General features: G+C 33.7%; 1 protein-coding gene across 1 annotated transcript in view; it reads left to right on the top strand.

Annotated features, from left to right (window-relative positions):
- Nucleotides 1-18,823, top strand: part of LOC114362575 (plectin-like) — a gene marked incomplete at its 3' end in the record, with an annotated part of 103,900 nt that overhangs the window by 12,079 nt on the left and 72,998 nt on the right. The gene's annotated exons all lie outside the window — the stretch shown is intronic.

Here is an 18,823-nt window from a genome sequence, read left to right as displayed (position 1 = left end):
TATTATAAGACGTATCATTTATCGTAGGTATAGAACAGCTTACAGAAAAGCCTCAAAAGTAGCCTTTTTGAAACGGCGCTGTTATTCTTTTTGTCATTTTTATGGTGGACTCAAGAAAAAAATATATTCTTTTCTTTTATAATTATTTTAAACTAGCCAAGATTAATGAACTCGATTGACAAATAAAATATAAAATACAAATGCTCCGGTTTTGCGAAACTTTTTTAAGTGCACCTTTCAATCAGCACCAATATATTTTGTCACAACTTAAAAACAACAAACTTGTTTTTGCCATTAAACATAAAATTCGCTAATAATATTTATCCAGAGCGGTATAAAAACATGTTTCAGAATGCAAATCAGTCTTGACCTTTAGTTTGATTGCCTCATTGAGATAAACCTAGAATTATGTATTATTATGATTGATCTACGTCTGTTTGCGTTCTTAATTTGGTATTAGGCGAGCTTAAATCATATTTGTGTGTGAACGTTATCATTAAATAATTGTATAATCGTTTGTTTCGCGGTCATTTTGAGTTGTGTTCTTTTGATGAATGATGGACAGTTAATTTGGTTTAATTAAGGAAGTTTTTTAATCTGTGGGATTCATTTACAGAATAATATTTTTAAAGAATACAGTTTCATTCGTGATTTTGAAATACACTCGTATCTTTTGAATCTTATTTAGTAACTAAGATATCTGTAAGATCTTCGCGTACGTAAATATTTCATCAAAACCTTGCCGGCGCCTTTCATACCATGTTAGTCAGTTTGTTCGTCACATAGAAAGCTAAATGCCTATACTAGTCGCCGTGACACCGATATAACGTATTCAGATCGGTGTATTCGTTTGTAATAGCATGTACAGTACAGCTTACCCAGGTAGCATCAAAAGCTTAAAAGTAATTCTGTGCCTTTGCTATCAAATTAATATAGGATCTTTTAAGTTACTTTTAGGTACTGCTTCAGCAAGAATCTGTCTTTCCTGTGGTTTTTTAATGCTTATTTTTATATTCTCTATAAACATACCCATTTCATTGTAACCCTTTGGACCTAGTTCCATTTCACTGCAGTTTCAGCCCAAATTATACCTTCAATTTATGGAATAAACTCTTATCTTAAGGTATCTGACAAGTCTTCAAATACTCCTGGTTTCCTACCAATGGAAGTTCCTTTCTGTATCTTTTCAATAGTTACTTATTTAAAACATTGGATCTTATCCATTAAACCCTAGTTTATTGCAGTTCCAACCCACATGTTAGTTTCAAAATGCTATTTTGTTAGATGATTGTGTTATAAACTTTATTCCCGAATTCTAGTAGATTTTAATTTATTTAGCAGATAAGCAACAATTTGCTTGGCGTGATTTATTGTTTCCTCATATAAAAACAAAAGTAAATTGATGAAAAATTGCTTATTCAGTTTTTTCTTTTGATAGATGTCCCATTACGCAATGTTGTGATGTACTGAGTGGACTGTTTTCCCTGGTCTACGTGTGTACTGCTGTACATAATGCTGATGTCACCCGCTCTTGTAGTATCGAGGCCTGTGGCCTTACTATTGACAGTGGAGGCTTTATTCAATTAGTTATGGCTTTTAGCCAGGTAAACGTTTCAAATGTTGTGATAATGCAATGTATATTGTTGTAGATATTCCCATAGCATAGAAGTCACCAGATATTTATGTTGATCTTATGAAAAATTACAAAGGAAAAAAAATCTAAACAAAATAAAATTTTGAGATACGCCAGTTTATCAAGTCTAAATATGTACAAATTAATTGTAGCATAAATTGAGTTGTCCTCATATTCGTTAAAACGGCATAATTTCATGCTAAAATCCAGTATGTCGCAATGACTTGGTCCTATAAGTCCACAAACTAATTCCGCTGTTTCAATTCTAAACATGAATGTTTGTATTTCGCAAACTTGATCTATGCCTCGAGATAGCGGTATCATTGCACAGAATAAAAATGTCAACCAGATTGCTCAAGCTCCCAAATCAAAAGCTGAGCTCATTCGCTTTCTCTCTCACTTATTGCTAGGGTTACCTTACCATCTATATCCATAAATTCAAAAGTTCTGACTTGGGTTAGCTACCCCCTAGAGAAAGTAAGATTTGTAACTAAAATAGAAATCTGTTTTGCGGTTCGATAAGTTACATTAGATAAAATTCGAGTTTTTTTTTGTTAGTTTACTGTAAGCCTCTCAAATTAATCGGCCATTTTTTAGAAGAAGAAACATACAGCTAACTTAATTTTTCTAAAAAAATAAGGCGTTTAGGTAGATACCTTAAATAATCGCTAGAAGGATTTTTGGTAACCCGAATTTTTTGCCAAAAAATTTCGAATTGCTTTTGGCAACCCTATCGATTGGGCAAGATTCGCTGTCCCTCTCTGTAAGGATGCGTGGACGCAATGAAAGGGAAGTGATTTTGAAAGATGTCGGATCGAAAGTTGTTTTTTGTTGCAATTATTTTCACCGGTTTTGATGCGGTGTGATTATTGTGCCGCTTATGTGTAATCTTGTTATTTATTTTTTTAAGTGAAATTCGTTTTATATTTTGAAAGTGAGCTCGTTTATTATGCTTATTGGACTTTTATAAATAGCCGCCAATCAGTGGGAAGTCAGAGTTTTTAGACTTAGCTCCTTCAAAGCGACTGTAGTGTTTATGGCGAGTTCATAATGTTTTGTGATATTTATACTCCGTATATGGATTTTTTTTATATTATGTAACAAGGCAGGTGTTTGACCGTAATCGCACCTGGTGTTAAGTGAGATGCAGTCTAGGATGGTACATTTATCTGCCCTGTAAGTTCTATTCACTCTCGCCTTGAAAAGGCCCGGATTATAATGTTCGGTCCCTAGCTGTTCGCATTATAAAAGACATTAAATTCAGAAAATTTTATACCTACTGCGTTTTGGGCGTGAAAATGCAACAGTTAGATAATAAGATTTTTCCATTGAATACAATGATGAAAATTTTAAAGTTTCATCGTGATCCTTTTAGTATATTTGCGCGATTCCACTTGTATTATACAAGTAGTATTTGCTAGGTATAATTTACACCTATCTAAATAAAGCAGTAGTAGTTAATTGTGCAAGTAGGTGTGTCACATTATCCAGTCTGCCAAACTAATTGTAAAGTCACCTGAACCGATCCGTAGGCGATCGTGAGTCAGCCATGATGCAATGTATTGTTCGGGATGACATTCTGCGCGACACAATCATCACTTTCGCTTGTATGCTCCTGCGCAGCCTGGCGCCTGGAGTTTGCATTTATGTGTTTAAACTTTTAATTGATGCAATTGAAAGTTGATGGTCGGCTGGTGTTTGTGCCACATTATTGAATCATTCAAATTCCAACTTGCATAAGAGATTTTAATTTAGATCCCTATTGTAAAACGATATTCAATAAATAATTCAGGTATAGCCTGACCAGGAACATAAAAACCCTCGCCATGTTGCGGAAAACTAATGGTACTAATTTCTTTTAATGGCAACAGTAACTGAAAACTTCATTGACATGTCACCTTGCATGTCAGTCTATTGCTGTCAAAGTGTAAACAAACTTTATTTTAAATGTGCGCAATTGGTTTTGTGGTTAAAGATATTTATTTCTCAAAAAGATTACAATGCAATCACTTACAGAGAAACATTAATTTGTCTTAATAAAACAATACAAAAACGATTTAGCGCAGCAGTTCTATTAAAAGTGATTTTTTATTTTTATAAAGCAGGTAGGTGCAAATAAAATACAAGCCATCCAGTAAGTCACTGCGCGGCGCGGCGATGAATAGGTACAATTCGAAAACATGTTTTGTACGGGATAGGACACATTTAACATTTGAGCGAGTGGCTTATAGGCTGTTTTCATAATAATTTGACAAATTTGATATTTTATAATGATTTTATGATAAAATAATGATTGTTAGTTTTTGATGTTATATTTATTAATATTATAATTGGTATTAATACGTGTATTATTATTATTAATTAGTATAATATATTATGTACATATTTGTAATTAACTTAACTCATCTTATTAATTATAACTTAATAATGATGATTGGCGGGTTGTAATTATTATTATTATTTTATTATTATTATTTTTTTACAAAGGTTGTCAAATTGACTGACATGTTTATCGTATAGTACAGTCCACTATGAAAATTAGCTGTGGTTTGTTTCAACTACCTATTTTAAAATTTTTTGTCACTTTCTAAGTGTTGAATTTTATGGGATTGGGAAAGAAGTACCGAGTTTGAAGCGTTCATGAGCAGACATTGCAGTTGAATATTCAAGTTCTGAATTTGATTATTGATGAATAATAAAATAAATTCTACTAGCTCGATTGATGGTTTCATTTAATTTATTTAAATCAGGTTCCCTTTAATAATATTTTTTCGTTAATTTATGAAAATATCAAATTAGCCCGTAATCCTGAATCCTGATACATAAAGTTAGCCTATTAATTTAACACAGGTACGACTGTACTCAGTGTTGCACTATCAAATGCAATTGACGCGCCTCTATGCCAGGGTTTTTATGTTCCTGGTCAGGCTATATAATCCAGGTCTAAACATTAATACTCTTGAGACTTGAATCTAAAAGAAGACTATTTAAAACTTGCAGACTAGTTTATGATTCAGTTCTCAGTTCAGTTGCGAATCTTGAATAATTTCTACCATCTCCTTGTCAGGGTTATGGGGTCTAATGGGAAAATTAATGCCCATATTTCAGAGAAATGGCAATCTCTAAAAATTGGTAGTTCACCATTTTCACTTTCGCAATTCGATTTCTCTGAGGTCGTTGTGATATAATTGGCAAAAAATATTAAAATCGCCAGTAGGTGGCGCGAGCTATGCGTGGGCGCAGCTTGGCACACTTCAGGCACCCTTGTACGGTATGGCGCTTGTACAGGCTGCTCTTTTTACCAGCTAATTAAAATAGAGTTAATAATTAAAACCACTAAAATTCATAATTTTGGGTTAGGCCATTGTGCACGTTCTGTGCCAAAAAAATTAGATAAAAATTTATTTATTTTCTAGTGCCTTTTACCAATCACTTTTACACTCCGTTAACATAGCAGTAATAGTGGTATGTTTAATTTCTACATAATTATTATTATAATAAACAAACAACCAGTAAAACCGTTATCGCACATTATACGTTTTATTTTACCCATCTCTAGCAAATTATTTTATTTGTCATAATCTCTTTATGAAGAACGGTTCTCAGATCTCAATGCAAGAAGATTTTAGTTTGTTAATAAAGGAATGTAATGTCATGTATGTGTTCCAAAATGCCCATTCACTGAATATAAAATAGTGTTGTTTCAGTGAATACATCCTGTATATGTAGATAGTGATGTCATTTTAATGATCAGTTGTTTATTCATGCGTTCTCTTTCCATTTTATTCATTATGCAATATTGTAATTGTATTTTGCTTGTCGCAGTAAGTACTAATGTATGCAAGGACGATGGCTTATCAAGCTAATCCCTTTAGCATCTTAATTACTTAGTTGTGGTTTTGCGTCAAAAATGTATGTGATTCGCTGACTTACTTAGGTTCTGTAAGTACTCAACTATTTATTACTTATTTGAGGTTTTTTGTTTGTAAATTGATTTATAATATTAATGTCGTTTTAAAGGGAGGTAGTAGTTTTGATGATTATAGATGTTTAGGTTTTTAGTCTAGGAACATTTTTTTGTAATTTTACGAACGTTACTTTAAAATACTGTATACCTTTTCCGGATCAATATTTTCAGTATTAATTCGTAGGTTTTGTGTAAGTAAATACAGGTAAAAAATCTATTTATGACTAACTTGCTCTCTGTAAATACAGATTTAAAGCTACCCATTTTGCTCGCGGAAAGAAAGACGATGAAAAAGAATGCCACTCCTTTTCATTATGGAAAAATACCTGCATTGTTTCATGAGTATTTACCATACAAGTCATTGTTTTAGAAACTTTCTTCTGTAACACTTACATAGGACATGACGGTTACGAGTTACGAGCGGTCGCATTGAAAGTGTCTGCCGCGCCCTGCGGTTATGGCTTGACTTAGAGCGAGGATCTGGGAACGAGGTTATTATACAATTAAAAGGCTAGCATTAATTGTTTGACCAATCGCAGGCTTCACCTTGAGGTTAAATCTAGTTTTGACTTTTATTTTTTCAAAATATCATTATTCCTGAAATCCGGAAACGGTGTTAGGGATTAGCCAAACAGAACATGAGGTTAAATATTCACATTACAATCGACACAGATTTCAGTTGATTGCGATAGAAAATCAATGAACTAAAAATTGTTGCCGTACCCCAGGTACGGTGAATATTTTAACGAATTCAAATCATAACGGACGGTTAAATAAAGTTTTTCATTTGAAAAGGAAAAAGGTTTATTCTATGGAATAAATGCGGGCATAACAACGTTTGTGAAGGACGGCGACGCCCACAGATCATGACCGTGTGTAATCAATTTGTTCAGCAATAAAGGACTGTAAATGGTCCTTATTCATCTTAACATTTTATGTTCGTAATTCGATTGTAGGTACTCGTGGGTACTATAACCACTTCTCGAGACTATCAACAGACAATAAAATATTAGATTTATCCGTAAGTAGTGATTAAGTAATAAGTGGTTATTAGATTAGCAAAACATTTGAAGACACTGAACTGTTTTAAGTGAAAATCAATTGTTTTAATTTTCTTAACGTGAGTAGAGTTTGAGTCTTGGGTTGTGTTTATTAAAGGAGTAATTGATATTAGAATTTCATTAGACCGCCAATGATTTAGTACATAAAAAGACTTATCAGTAATAAAATTAAAGTTAGGTCTTTCTCCCGCTCATAGTCAAGCCCCGGCTCAATTGCAAAACTTGGCAGTCGTGACGGACTTAACGCGAGCGCCGCGAAAGGTCAACTATTGCTCAATCAATCACTTTTGGGGATCTATTTATTTATCTCTAAGTCTAAAGATAGATAAAATAATACTTGTGACACAGCACAAGACTATAAGAGAAAGAATTAACACAAAAGATACTGCATAATTCAAGATTAAATAAACAAAGATAAATGTACAAGAAATGCTACAAAATACTGCAAAACCCTGTTATTTTAAATAATTTTCCTCTCCTTGGATTGTCTGGAAGAAAGCGCTTTCAAACTGTGTCGGGGGTTTTTAAGTTTTAAACTTTTCCCTCATTAATTTGTGAGTGGAATTAATTTTAAATTATGGAAAAGTTATGTGGAAGCTATTAATCCTAAATCACTAAAACCCATTTATTTTTAGTAAATTGGCGGCTTAAAAGTCTCAACGCTTATAATTTAAATAATATACTCGTTTTTAATTGTCTTATATAATAAAGGAAAAATTATTTTTCAATTGAATAAGACCGGTAAAACTAAACAAAAGCTTGTAAGCATAATAATTATGTTCGTGTACATTACAATTACTGGATTGGTTTTGTCTTGATTCATATTATTAAACTGGTATGTTACCGAATACAATATTATTTTTTAATTAATTAAAAATGGTGTTGATAGCCGACATTTGTAGAGCGCGTTCAAATTATTTGTTTCCTTTTAAATAACGATTTGTTTAATCGATTATTATTTTTGTGTCTTTTTATTTTAAAAATATTAGATTTTTTGTAAATGTCACATAACTGGACTGCACTTAAAAGACCGATGACGTAGTTGTAGTGGTCTATAGTTCGATTATTTATAGTAATTATAGTATGTACAAAATTTCAGAAATCTTTTTTATATTACTTCAATAACAATGTACTGTCGATAGAGCACATCAAACTACATAATTATACATCAAAATTGCTTGACAGTAATTTTGAAAACAGATTAAAAGACCCTAGAGAAAGTTCTGCTTATGACATGCGGCCCTCAAAAACCCTTAGGCTCTTGACACGGATTCCTTCGTCCATATTCATGATGCTTTTTAAAACAACTACTGTCACTATGTGTTGCTTCAGATTGCTTGTCTGTTGTTGTCTGTTACAGTGTTGTACAAAATCTTAGTACTAGGGTCCCGTTGAGTATGGAACGAAGAAAAAGGGCGACTTTGGTTTTATATTTTTTTATTATCCTGTCCAAATTTTCAGTGCGACTAGAGTCGCATGTGGTAGACCACATGTCCAACAATTTGTCTATTTCGTGTTAGGCCAGTATTACAAAACGAAAACCCAAAACTAGATTCAATCTTAGTCATAGATTCTTTCAGACTGTGATTGATCTAACTATTGAAATTCAATCAATCAAAAGCTTAAATCTATGATTGAAATTGAATCGTGGTTGAGACTTGTGCTGAAAATATAATGTCATATTTAACAGTATGTGCACAAAACCAGCACTTTTTGGAATACTGCTAACGATCATGAATGAACCTAACTAAACATCAGCAGACCCCGGAACCCGTTGGAGGCACTGCGCAGGTCGGGGGTCAACGCCCTCAGTCGCGTGGCGCTAGCGTCGCGAAATATTAATAAATGGACCACAGAACTAACGGCGGTTGCTTAGTTTTTGACGTTTTGGGTGTACGACAGTGTTAGTTATTGCTTTTATTACACAATCTCGTCTATATTTGTCGCTAATGTTAATAACTGATGGCGTATTGAAACAGTCAACAATCGGAAAGTCTTCTTTACGTTAAATTCCAGAGGATAGTATCTCAAGTTCCCCTTAGCTTTTATTAATTTTAAAAATTTGTGAGTTGATTCCATTTCGCGTTAGGAGGTCCATTTATTTTTTCCTTTGATAATACTTATTATTATGACTGTGTTAGGTCATTGTGAAATATTAATGTAAGTAAATGAAGAATGATCTAATATTTAGATACAAGTAATAACAATTAGAAATATAAACTAAAACAGTTAAACAATAGGTTCCAATACTGTCGCAAAAACTAACTAAACTAAGTTATAGAAAAACAATTTGTAGCAAAAACCAAGTTCGTAATATGAACCTGACCTTTTTTTAGCTTGGAATCCAACACTATTAAATAAGTACCTATTCAATAATAAGAACAACCTTGAAGGTACAGTCGTGTTCAAAAATACTTATTCTATCCTACTAGGTAATATTATAAATGCGAAAGTTTGTGTGGATGTCTGGATGTCCAGATGTCTGGATATTTGTTGCTCTTTCACGCAAAACTACTGAACGGATTTTGTTGAAACTTTACAGTATTATTGTTTATAGCCCAGATTAACATATAGGCTATAATTTATGACGATTTGTGACAAACTAAATTCAACGCGGGTGAAGCCGCGGGCAAAAGCTAGTTCTAAATAAATGTAGGTATCAGGATAGACCGAAGACCAAATTAATGTGAACTCTAAACAAATTACTTATTCTCCATCTTTAATTTATTTATCAATTTAATGTTCAAACTCTTAATAAAAGATTTAAAGTGTCTTTACTAACACGCAAATGCCACGGGAAGTAATATTTCCGTATTTTTGACGCGCTGCTGGCTTGTCATAGTTGTCACTTGTCCTCAATAAAAAGTACAAATTCCATAAAGATTTTGCGCTTGTTAGATTTTTAGGCATTAATCATTTGTAAATTAGTAAATATTAATGTATTAAAGCAAATTCTTTAATTAATAAAGTTACCACAAAAAGAAGAATAAAATTAAGCAAAATCTAGCATAAAATACTTTACGTTATATTCCTATCATATCGTATTATATCGTGGAAATATATAGGACTATAATACTGTAGTTTAATAAATAAGCAAGTTCCAAATTAAAAATCCAATTATAAATTCAAATGGTTTATTCAGTATAAAGCCCTTTTCCAGGGCACTTATACACGTCCCAAATATAGCTTGCCCTACCACCACTTCGGGACAAAATGGGCTGGTGCTGAGAAGAAGTGGCGGAAGAAACTCAGTCACCTTTGTCAGCCTCTTTTTCAACCAGTTACAATTTATATTTATAACTTATATAAAAATGAGTACTCTAGCAGTAATTAAGTCTTATTTATTATTAACATTTTGACGGTATTTTGTATAACCAGTATTTATAATCAAACACACAGAACACAAGTTCTAAGTTAAGTTACGTTAAGACTTAGGTTTAGGTAAGGTTAGGTTTAGACTTAGGTTTTGTACCTTATCATAACCGGCAACTATAAGCATTGTCCTTCTTTATACTGGTCATCAAACTACCGACCCGACCCCGTGGCATGTCACCATCAATTGGCCAGGTGTCAATATAATAGGCCTGGCGCAGCCACATAGCCACGTGTTAATACAATATCACAATAATACAATACAATTACACAACAAGCATAATAATAGTACCAATAAACAATGTATACTTAACTTTGGTCAGCATCACCTCAAAGATCCGTCGAGACTACTTCTCCATGAGAAATTCCATCCATTTATACACAAATTCTCCCTCTTTTTACTCAACTCCGATTGGTCGGCTTAAAACGACCAATCAGAACAGTCGACCAATCACGGCACAGGATCTTAAAACTATTTTTATTCGGAAGCGGAAGTTGGAGTTTCTCATTTTACAATATATTAAAAATAGGGTAATATTATCTTTCATATTTAGAATCGGAGATCTTAATTAAATTCTGAATTATTAAGAAACCAAAAACCTTACAATAAATTCTAATTTACGAATTATATAAATCTGAATTTCAATCTGTCAGTTAATATGGCGGCTGTGCAATGTTTTGTGTGTGTAGTGTTTAACAAGTTAAATAGTGTACCAATTATACATATTTACCGTGGAATATTAATATAAATCATGGTATGTAGATATATATATTCTAACACGCTCGACTGTCCACACATGGGTGTTTACATCTATTGCCATCTTCGGTTTAAACTGTTGACGGCCGCCATATTGGTTTTAATGAATAGTTTAAATACAGGTGCGGACTATAAACGTCTCGGTAAACTCTAGGTTAGAGGTCGATTGTTTGCTTCAAATAAGGCGATATTGCTTACTATACTTATCGTACACATTATTAAGGCAATATTGTACACTATATCATACGTATATGTTAGTGTAGTTAATTTGTATGGATTTACTTCTATGAATCGATGTTTTTTCCCATTTATACAAACAGTTCGATCTGTTGATGTAAAATAGTGTAAATTATGACTATTATACGATGTTTTTGCCATGGGAGATGTTTCTTCGAAACGTTAAAAGGTTTCCTTTTAAAAATTGTTTGCTTGTGCTGTGTAATATTATAATTTTTAATTAGACTTAAAAGAAGGCCGACTATCCTAGTGGCTCGCGTGCCTGAAATGGCCTGAATTCTATTACCGGGTTATAGAGCAGCATAATACAAACATTCATGTGCATTAACACAATACTTATATATTTGTAAAGTTTAATAATATAATATTTAGTTGTTGTTAAATTGATCTTGAAATTCCGCACAAAAAAGATATTTATATTATATTTTTTTAACCCTCTGCAAAAAGTCATCATCCGATACCTCCTTAACCTCATAATACAGAGGGCTTCTTAGTGTGAGTTTACAACAAACGTCCTCACTAGAGAGCGTTACGTAATACGTTAATGTAAACTCACACTCAGCCACGACTCAGCCCTCAGGATTGTGGGCTTTTTTGACACGTCATTTTCAGTTAAGTAGTCATGCGTTAACCAGTGTGTGGTCGGTGGTCGGACAAATACTTATTTACTTATTAATTTATTATCTTGACCATCTGTTTCTCACTTTCCCTTACATTGAAGGCTCTTCCACTCCGTGACGTCACCAGCCCCCGCATGTAGGACGCGAAGGCCGTCAGGCTGCGCCCACGCACCGCCTGCGCCCTATTTCGACAGAATCTTACATTTTTCTGCCTACCGCAGACCTACGCGAAAGTTGGGCAATGAGCGATAAATCTGAAAGATTTGTATAAAGTCCGTGTTTTGTGAAGCCATATATGTAGTTTAAGAAAAAAAGTCCGTCTTTTGTTTCGAACGTTATGTTTATGCGTTATGATTTTTTTAAAGTCTTGACAGTATGGTGCCAGTGTGTCACACATGACGTGTTGATGCACCACATCGTAATGCCCTTGTAAAATGCAGACCTATCTCTCATCATCATCATCATCATCTGAGGGCCTAGTGTGAGTTTTCATCAAACGCGCTCACTAGTGAGCGCGTCAAAAATAACATTAAATGTATGAAGGATTGTACAGCGCCCCTAGCGCGAAACGTTCAAAAACTAAAATTTTCATACATTTTTTAATATTATTTGATGTAAACTCACACTCATCCCACTGGTCATTGAAGTCTCCACTGCATTGTCTTATGACTGCAGGAACTTGTCTCGCTTCAATTTACCTGAGGCAAATGGATGATATGGCCGTTAGCCAGACGAGCTGGGGAGGCCTGATGCTTGCATTTTTCTCCATCAACCGCTTCTTTCTTACGCACCAGCAGCAGTAGTATTAGGTATACAGTAAAATAGGTAGTCATGTTTGATGATGAAGAAAGAAATGTAGTCATGACGCAATGACATCATCCATCATGACTTCTTTCATCGTGATCAGGTGATCTCATATAGGTATGCAAAAGAATACATGAATTTCACAGAGGTATTTCTTGCTTTAAATGTAATACCTAACCTACATGGCAGCGTATTTCGTTTCTAATGCCTTTCAGTTTTTGTAAATAAAATCGAACTTGTTGTTCTAGAAAACATGTTTACAATGATCAAACTTTGTGATACTAATTAAGAACTACCAATTTATGAGAGTTTTAATAGCAGTTTCTGAAAGTTTAATGTTCTAAAACTGGGTCTATTAAGCTACGACCCCGTAAACGACTTTCATGTGTTTAGTTTTCAGTTATTTATAAGTGTAAATAATCATTCGAAAATGGCTAAATTGAAGTAAAATTTAAAAAACGAACCTAAAAGAAAGTAAAAGCAGTTACGGGAATTATGCTTGAGTTACAGGAATTTTGCCTTACTCAATAGTCCTAGGAAATCCCTATTTCGTCATCATGACGCTGTTCGGCAATATGACGCATACCAAACGTGTCCTAAAATTAAAAATTTATCCTCAAACGAGATAAGAATACAATGAGCACATTTTGGTACATTTTAATGTTTGAACTGTCAAGGTCAGAGCTGTTTTTAATGGTGTTATCGCTTTTCAATTGTGTTAAAATAATTCGCAGTATACGCTGGTTGACAGATGAAAAAGGCGGGAAAACGGGCGGCCATAGAGTTTGCCAAGTTTATTGCCATTGCCTGAAATCTGTGCTGAAATGATGATGATGCCATATAAGGAAAATTTAGTTTTTTAATGGTTTATGGATCACACCAAAGCGGTGATTTTTTTAAATAGTTTCTCTTGTCCTCATAGGGTTATTTTTATTTTAATTGACTTAACGACAGTTTAAGAATAATTTCATTATGTAATTCTTTTGCTAAAGACTTTATTGCTTTAACGACCACCACAGTAAAGGATATTATAATATTGACAACGAGAGAGACAGGTTTATTATATTAATTTGCAATTTAATCTACAATCTAGATTTAATGCGAACTTGTAATAGGTATTATAAAGACTAAGAAAAAAACCTATTGCAGGCTGTTAGATAATATACTTAAATAAGGAAACAGGTAAAAAATAATGAGGCGCATAGAAAAGTAATTATCTGAGCTATTATTTAGAAATAAGTTGTTTTGTTACATATTCACGCACTTTTCTGTCCATGCACACCTCTGGCAGACGATCAGATTGGTAAGTTGTCAGAGAGAAAAAAAAGTTTTTTGTATTTGGCGCCAAAACTAACCTGCGCTTGACTGCTTAATGCTTGCGCTGTTACACAGATGGCGCTGAACGCGGTAAACTGGTTCGTATTTGCGTCCGTTGCTTAGCAACGCTTTACGGCGTCCTTCCACAGATGGCGCTAGTAGTCTTGAAATAAAGCAAGTTTACTTACAATCCGTATGAAAATAAGTATTCTAATAAAATTATTACGTGACACGCTTTCGTTGAGCATACATTAAATTCTTTTGTAGATTAATTATTTACTACTCATTAAACTAGTGCAGCGCGTAACTATTAAAAATACTTTTACTTATGCACTTATCGATGGACGGTGCTAAATAATCGATAATAATATGACAGTTTTAATAAGTTTTTAGTTCATCAACTATTTTAGTAGTTAAAACATAATTCAATTTGATATTTAATGAAAATGGCTTTTTACAGGGTTGGCATTTCTAATAAAAATTACCTACGTCCTTAAAGACAAGATACCTACATGTATTAAAATTAGCATGTATTTTGCATTCGTATAGGAAAAAGGAACAAATATACAAGTGCCTAGGTGTTACTATTACATACCAACACCTACATACAACTCAGATCTAGTTCCACTGCATTAATAAACTCAGAAACATAATTTATGTTTTGTTATTGAGTGGGCACGACCTTTTAATTATAATGCTCTGTTTTTTACTTTGAATATGTAGGCAGATACTGTGATAAACATCTGGTTAATAAGATAATAAATACTAGCTTTTACCCGCGGCTTCACCCGCCTGAAATTTACTTTTTCACTGATCTTCATAATTTATAGCCTATATGTTGTTCTGGGTTATAAACAATAATAATGTAATGTTTCATCAAAATCCGTTCAGTAGTTTTTGCGTGAAAGAGTAACAAACATCCATACAAACTTTCGCATTTGTAATATTAGCAAGATTTAATGGCTATATTTTTTATTCCCACCTCTTGTTCCCGTCACTGCCATTCTTGTATAACCAGGATTTATAATATCAGTCTACAACAATCCCAATGATAGTCCCTATACATACCAGGTTTTTTTATAAAAAAAAATCTTACAAAAAATTTGAATCACATTTGTTTTTAATTAAGTGATCCAGATTAAATAATATGAACATATAAAAGGTTAGTGACGTCCTTAAGTTAAAAAAAAATTTCATCGTTATTTTCTGTTAGGTCTACCTGACAATTTAAATGATAATTCTGTGGAAGTGGCTCCCTGACTACCACAGTCTGCCAAATTGGGATAGATTTATTAGAAAAAAATTGCAAGGCATAATCCCAATTTATTATTATAGTAACATTAATTGATGGCAAAGAACCCACATACTCTTTTTAAACATCCATTATACATACATAGGGTTATCGACATTGTTATTGACAAGGACTAAAAAACAACAATAATGTTATTCTTTATATGTTTTTTTAGTGCAGTATGCATTGGAAACCCGTGAAGTCGTTAATTTTGTAGAGAAAGACATTTTACCTGATTTAAGATTGTTTAGTAAATTTTAAGTTATGAAACAAATTCCAGTCTCTTTCCGTCAGATCTTGTATTAAACGCTATTCCTAATAGCCTTTCCTCAACATAACTTCGCTTTCATCTAGACAAAAACCTGCAAAACTGTATAAAACATAAGATAGAAACCTATTTACTCAACAAATAATGTTAGTTAAAAACACTGTTACAACGTTCCGCTTGGCAACCCTAGCCACGGTAGCTTACCGTTTGACAGCGCGCGCGCCAGTCACCTGTTTACAGCCGGCGAAGACGCGCGCGCGCCGCACCGAGTTCAATTTCAAAATTACGACAACGAACGAACTAACGACTAATACACTAACAGTGTTTTTGAAAATAGAACTTGTGGTCTGTGTTTAGTGCGGTGCCATTTGTTTTTTTATGCGCTTACCGATATCGATACCGGTGACAATAACGGTTGGAACTATTGTTGGAGTGGGAAACCGTATAAATATTTATCGGTTCAATTTTTATAATTTTGCAAAGGCTTTAAACAAAAATTTTTTTATCGCTTCTTTGGAACTAAGGTTAAACGCACGTTTTCTAAATTTCTTCTCTCATCAATCAGACGAAGAGTAAAAATATTCTTCAGAAAATATAAAACACTTTTTGCTACATACCAGCTAGTGTTTCATTGACTTACATATGCGGCTAATTGGTTACTCAACGCGTAACAACAGCGTATTGTTTGAAGTCAAATGCATTTCAACTAAAAACGATAGTAAACAAACGAACGTGCTATGATGAAACCTGCATGATGGTTCTTCCTTTCTTTCTGGCCGTCAAACCTTTTTAGTGCTTTGGGATCCCTCTCTTTCTGTTCGTTTAGGCTTTATCGGGCTTTCATCTGGAAATGGGAATAAAAATGTACGAAAAAATCCGTTTCACCAACTCCATTTCCGTTGGAATTCAAACCAAGATCTAATTTAAAGTCCTATAAGATCATCTTAAGGGTTAATTTCCAATAAGAATTTATCCAAATGTTCTGAGTGACAATGAATTTGGTAAACAATATCTTTTATTGGTGAAGGAAACAAATCCGATGAGGTTAATTCATGAATACATAACACATAGATATTACTTGTAAGTTGTTGCAGCAGAGTGTAAAGTGAACGGTGAAAGTGTGATACTGAAAATTGATCCCATTTTGCGGATTCCATACATCAGAATCCTTTGACACTGAGGGACAAAACATAATAAGACCAAAAGTTTTTCATTAAACATCATCATGATTCTGCGCACGAAGAACACAATTAATGTAAAGACAACAATATAAAACGTTTTTGTCATATATTTGCGCTCGGCTTAGTCTAAATTTGCTAACACTTATGTTTGGCCTTCATTTCTGCATCCAAATACACAAATACAGAATTGCTTGTCATTTTAAACAATTTTGTTTTGTGAACTGGTTATGCAGAAAACTCTTCTGGCATGCAAGCAAAGCATGAGTTAATTAATTAATTATTCAAACATGAACGTAGATACACGTTAACATTTATGATGCTTCTGTCCGTCACGAGAGAGGGTGCATTTTTGCAAATCATTATAGCCCACAGTGTGTTTGTTTCGCATAAAGAGTTTAAATCCTTCATTTGCCTTTGCTAATTTTACAGAGCATTTTGTCCTTGCAAAGGACACCAAATGACCTGATAATGATAGGGCAGATGTATGCCCTAAATGAATCTACTCGATACCTTTCAATGAATTTACCCTCCATACCGTTTCAGCCAAATGACGTCCAATGCTGGACAACAGCCTTCCCCAAGAATTACCATAACGTACCAGGATGCGGGCAGCGCAGCGTAGTCGTTATTGGAATTAATTTTACTGGTCCCACTTGTCAAATTCATTTTTCCATCTTCCGCAAATGCAACTTTGAAGTATGATTAGTTCTGTTAATTGCTTATTGTAGAAAGAATACCATCCCACGGATTGCGTTTGTAACACGCATCCATTCTGAACAAGGAACGATTCTCGTTCTTCTTCACAATAGGTAATTTCAATACTATCCCAGACCACCATAGAATCCATATATTTTTTTTCCGCCGTACATTCTTCACGATCATCATCATATTGTTTGAGTAGTAAAGTATTATCTCTGTAATTATTCTATTTGTCTGCATTGTTTGCATTGTCTGGTCCATATCGCGAAGTGAACTTATTTTTAAACTTGGTCTGTAGTTTACTTTCTTTGAGTTTTACGTCTATCCTAATGTTCACGCTAGATGTCAAATTATAACTTTTAATCAGAGTCGTGTCGAATTTATTTACTTGTATTGCGGATAAGTGTCGTGTATGCATTTTGCCTTGTTATCGCTCTCTTCAAGGCCTTACATAAGTTCTCCTGATTCTATTAATACCTTATCTAATACTTTACATGTTTATTTTCTTTATCTTTCTCTACATTTTCTTTAAAAACGAAAACAACATTATTTAAATTAAACCAATTTTCATCAATTATTTCTCATCAGTCAATCATCATCAACTATTCATACAATTACTCCTCACGCATAAGTTTCGAATTCATGATTAGTATTTGGAATATTCACATTATAAAATGCTATATCTGTACAAAAAATAGTTTAAACAGCTTCTTAAGTAGTACATTTGCCATTGAAGGACTCGGAACCTGCACAACAGGTGACAATATCAAATAAAATTCCAACGCCCATTAAAACTGATCTAACTACATAACAACTTCACCATATAAAGGCTGCAAGGCTCCACGTAGGAGTGATCATTGAGCGAGACTCCAACGCAAAAAAATATGTCGGCAACTCCTGTTGTCACCCACACGTCCTGAGGTATAATTTTAATGATCTATTACATTGGTATTGAAAATACCATGATACCAAATTCGGTGTGTATGGGTCGTATGTGATTTAATGTTGAATGTAATTGATATGTAAATTGTTCAAAGGAATGTGTTCTTTATGATGGACTAGGAAACGATTGCGTTGTGTAGTATTTTTTGTTATGAGAACCTGATGATAGGTATTTAAAGTAGTGTCCGACCGAAACTAGTTTTACGACCGAAACCGAAACCGAAAACGAATTTCGGCAACGGTGTCTATTTCGGCCGAAACCGAAACCGAAACTTCCTTACAAGGCTCATATTTTGAGCAAAGTCAGAATTCTCTCTACCCTTTTTTCAATTCTAAATGATCCCAACTCTCCTTCATATCTTAAGTCTCAGTTTAACCTTCTCAGTTCTACGCACTCACGTCTGCTCCGCTCCTCCAACAAGTCCGTTCTTTCTACCCCTCTTTACCGAACTGGTTTTCTCTCCGACTCCTTCCGTCTCCAGGCCATAAGGCTCTGGAACTCTCTGCCTGAAGAAACCAGGCAAGGGTCTAGTAAGTTTTCTTTTAAAAAATCTGTCCATAACCACTTCCTTCAAATGATTTCATCTTCATGAATTGTAATTTCAGTTTAACTCAATCATCTATTCTATGTATGTATTTATTTATTGTATATTTTATATATTATTTATGTATTT

This window comes from Ostrinia furnacalis, unplaced genomic scaffold (assembly GCF_004193835.3).
Source record: "Ostrinia furnacalis isolate ACB-3 unplaced genomic scaffold, ASM419383v2 OfSCF6632, whole genome shotgun sequence".
NCBI classification, from domain to species: domain Eukaryota; kingdom Metazoa; phylum Arthropoda; class Insecta; order Lepidoptera; family Crambidae; genus Ostrinia; species Ostrinia furnacalis.
This window is presented reverse-complemented; position numbering and strand designations above follow the sequence as displayed.